A 3,726-nucleotide genomic window follows, 5' to 3' on the forward strand; every position below is an offset into this window, starting at 1 on the left:
TTAGGTAATTTGGAGGTGCCTAGGGGCAAAATACCAAGTTAAGCATTTCACATAGAATTGGATAGATATCCATTCTAAATGAACCATGGATTAATGTATTGTGAAGATGTGGTGTATCTTAGTTCCAAGTCAACACCCAGGGTCGACCCTAAAGTCAAGTAATCCTATAGGGACTCTTCTTGAATTCTCTTATAATGATCTTACCTACTAAATGCTAGAGGTTAAGATCAATATGTGGAATTTCAAGCTGAGTAAAAAGAAGAGTTTTGAATTTCTAATGGTGGGGTACCTCTTCTAATTTTCTAAGACTAGTCAATAGGAAAGTCCTATGGCTAGACCTAGGCTACTAAAGAAGTTTTCTAGACCTCAACCAAAAGTGAGGTCAACACGCTAATGTAAGAAAAACTCCCTAAATTAAGAGTATTCTGGGCAACCCTCAAGTTGTAATTAACTAAGTGGGATACATCTTCTTGGGAGCACTCTAGACCCTATAAGACAAACACACATGAATCTCTAGGTGTGGGTAGTCTACATAAATATTCTTTTGTGGATATTAGTTTAATACACTTCCATCTAATCTTTTTTGAGTAGACATACATGACTTTTTTTTGCAAGGTTCATCACACGTAGGCTCTCCATGTTCTTTCTCTTGTTTGTCGTCTTGGTCATATGTCTGTTTCTTTTGATTCCTCTCTTCTCTCGATCATTCACAAGATCCAGAAGAGAGAATTATTCGGAAAATGGAAGTATACGACGATGGACAAACTTATGACTCCTTTAAAACTAAAAAGTTAAAGGAAAAAAATCATGCATCCTTGCACCATCAGCATATACGTTGCTAGTGTGCTCGTGACAGATATCCACTATCTCCTGATCTATTCAGTCTCTATGACTTGGTCGTAGTGCACTGGATCACTTTGCATTTGCATGTGCATCCGTGATCATCTAGACAACAAAACTGGCTCGCCAGCTAAGTGACTCCCTATTAGTCATGACATGACAACTAGTATTGTCTGTGAGGACGTCCCGATGGGCAATACATGCTATCGCAACATGGCTGTCATGTGTATATTGTGCTAAGGTTCCAAGGGATCTAATATGTGCCATTTATGCTTTTCTTTTCTTAGGACCTATTTTAAAGTATACAAATTTATATTTTTATTACTTACACATCATACTTACAAAATCTATTTGGAATCTACTTGAATACTTAGCGTAGAGCGTACGTGAGGTTAATTTTTTCAAAAGATTTTACAAAACCTTCATATAATAACACCTCTTTGAATTCTTGGATTTTTAGGATGGGGCGGGTGAAGTCAAATACGACAAAACATACGATAGCCTACTGACATAAACATGTACTCTCTTAGATGTTGGTTAGGGCACTATATTAGATGGTGTGCAAGGTTATGAACTAGAATGCTAGGCGTTCTTTTTGATGACCTGACTATAATGCTCTGTAGGTTTGGTTGCCTTAACCATGCATCATCTTTTGTGCATTTGGCGTGCTTGCATGCTTAATGTTTTGATATGCATAATATTATATTAGAGCAAGCTTCTACAAGGGGTGATGTCATATATATGCATACACACATGTAAAATAAAAGGGGGAGCATGTGATGATTTGCATGCTAACATTTTCTTGCAGGTGCTGCTAAGCTCCCACATAAGACATGACCCGTATGCGTTGCATGTTTGTCGGCTTTCCTGCTAACATTTTCTTCATGCAAGTTGGGTCCTTTCTTGATTTTTCCTATGTACTTTTAGATTCCCTAGGAGAGTCCCATTTTAGAAATAAGGTACAAGCACATGCTTTGAGGTGCCAGGAGGGTGAAACCACATGACAAAGTCTAGAAGCAGCAAACGCATGTCCCGTACCTGAATTCTAAGTTTCATTTATGCATAGAATTAAAATCGGGCATGTATATGTAGAGTCCAGTCACCCCTTTCTTTATTTTTAGGACATGTCGCCGACCCAGAGGAACCAACTTTTTCATTATTTTACTTGGCTTGTTCAACTATTTTTTCCTGAATTATTGCATGCTTGTGTTGTTTCCCCTATTTCTTTCTGGTTATATTTGGGATGCTACAAAAATTATAACTCAGGCTCTTAGGACATTAAAGTTTTAAATTTTTCTACAAAAATCCTAATAAAAATTTAAAGATGAATTAAAATTTAAGATTAAAAGATTTAGAACTTTCAATAGCCTACTTTTACTTTTCTGCATGTCTTTGGGCGTGATTGCAAACAGGTTTCATGATATAGCTCTCACTCAAGTCATAATTAATAGGACATTCACAATATTTATGGACTGCTCTAGATAACTGCATTATTTGCATGTCTTGAGCTTGTGCTTCTCCAACCCAACTGACCCAACATATCTTTCTATATAAGAGGTTATCTAGTGTGCCTATGTCGTTAGAAGGCTCCCCTACTTAGACGAGGTGAAAGTCCTTTCATTGGGAGCATTTAAGCTTTGTACCTGAACATCCCTTTCTCTTCATTCTAGCGGAATCCTCTCCACTTCGGTGGGTATAAGTCCTGCCTCTCAGAGCTCCACCTTATAGTCATAGGATATATTTTCGTTAATTTGACCATAAGGCTATTGAGATCCCTACGGATGACACAATTCACAGATTGCTTATTGAAGATTTTTGGACGTATTGGGTTGACTACCTTCACGACTATGTTGGCTTAGGGTCCCAGTAGCTTGGGATGACAGATCCGTAGTGCCCTGACCCAGCTACCACTACCTTCTAAGGATTAATCCTCCCTTTCTTTGACTATCCACTTTGAGCCTAGTTGCTCCTTTTTCTTTCCTTGATATCATCTTGACGACCTGATTACGATTGAGCTGTCGCTCGTTTGAGATACGATGATTTGTCTTCTGCCTCTATGACCCATATGTGCTTTGACGTATTTGGATTCCAGGTCAGAATGACTTGGTTATTTCGTAAGCTTCATTTGAGATACGATTGAGTTTTTTAGGAATGGGACCGTGAGAGATTCACTCTTTGCCCTGTGGCTTAGCAGGAGCTTTCAAAGCATCGAAACATTCTAATGCAAAATAACTGTCCTTTGATAACCCTGTGTTAGTCATCACTACTAATGTAAGCAAAACTCTTTTAGATTAAGAGTATTTTTAGGCAACCCCCAAGATGTAATTAACCAAGTGAGATTTATCCCATTAGGAGCATTCTAGACCCCATAATAGACAAACACAAATGAATCTCTGGTTGTGAGTAATCTATGTAGGTATTATTTCGAGGATATTTGTCAAAGTTTCTTCTGCCTGATCTTGTCTGGGCAGACATACTTGGCATATCCTTGTGAGGTATATCACACGTATTCTCTTCACATTTTCTTTCTTTTGTTTGTCTTCTTCATTATATGTCCCTGTTTTTCTAGTTCATTTCTTCTTCAGATCATTCTTATGATCCGAAAGAGAGACCTATTTGCAACAGAGAATTGTATGACAATAGACAAGCTGACGATTCTTTCAAAAATAAAAAAAAGAGAAAAAAAAAGAAATAACCACTCGACTGATTGCCTCAGCCGACCAACTCTAGGCTCAGTAGCCACTCAGTTGGTCAAATTCAAACAAGTCAACCAACAAATTATCATCCCATTAGGATTCAAATTATATTAAAGATATGGTATGAAATCCATATGATTAATTAAAGCATCAATGGTATTAAGAGCGGGTTCTATAACTGCTCTTTCCT

The sequence above is a fragment of the Phalaenopsis equestris genome, unplaced genomic scaffold (genome assembly GCF_001263595.1).
Source record: "Phalaenopsis equestris unplaced genomic scaffold, ASM126359v1 Scaffold001307, whole genome shotgun sequence".
NCBI lineage: Eukaryota > Viridiplantae > Streptophyta > Magnoliopsida > Asparagales > Orchidaceae > Phalaenopsis > Phalaenopsis equestris.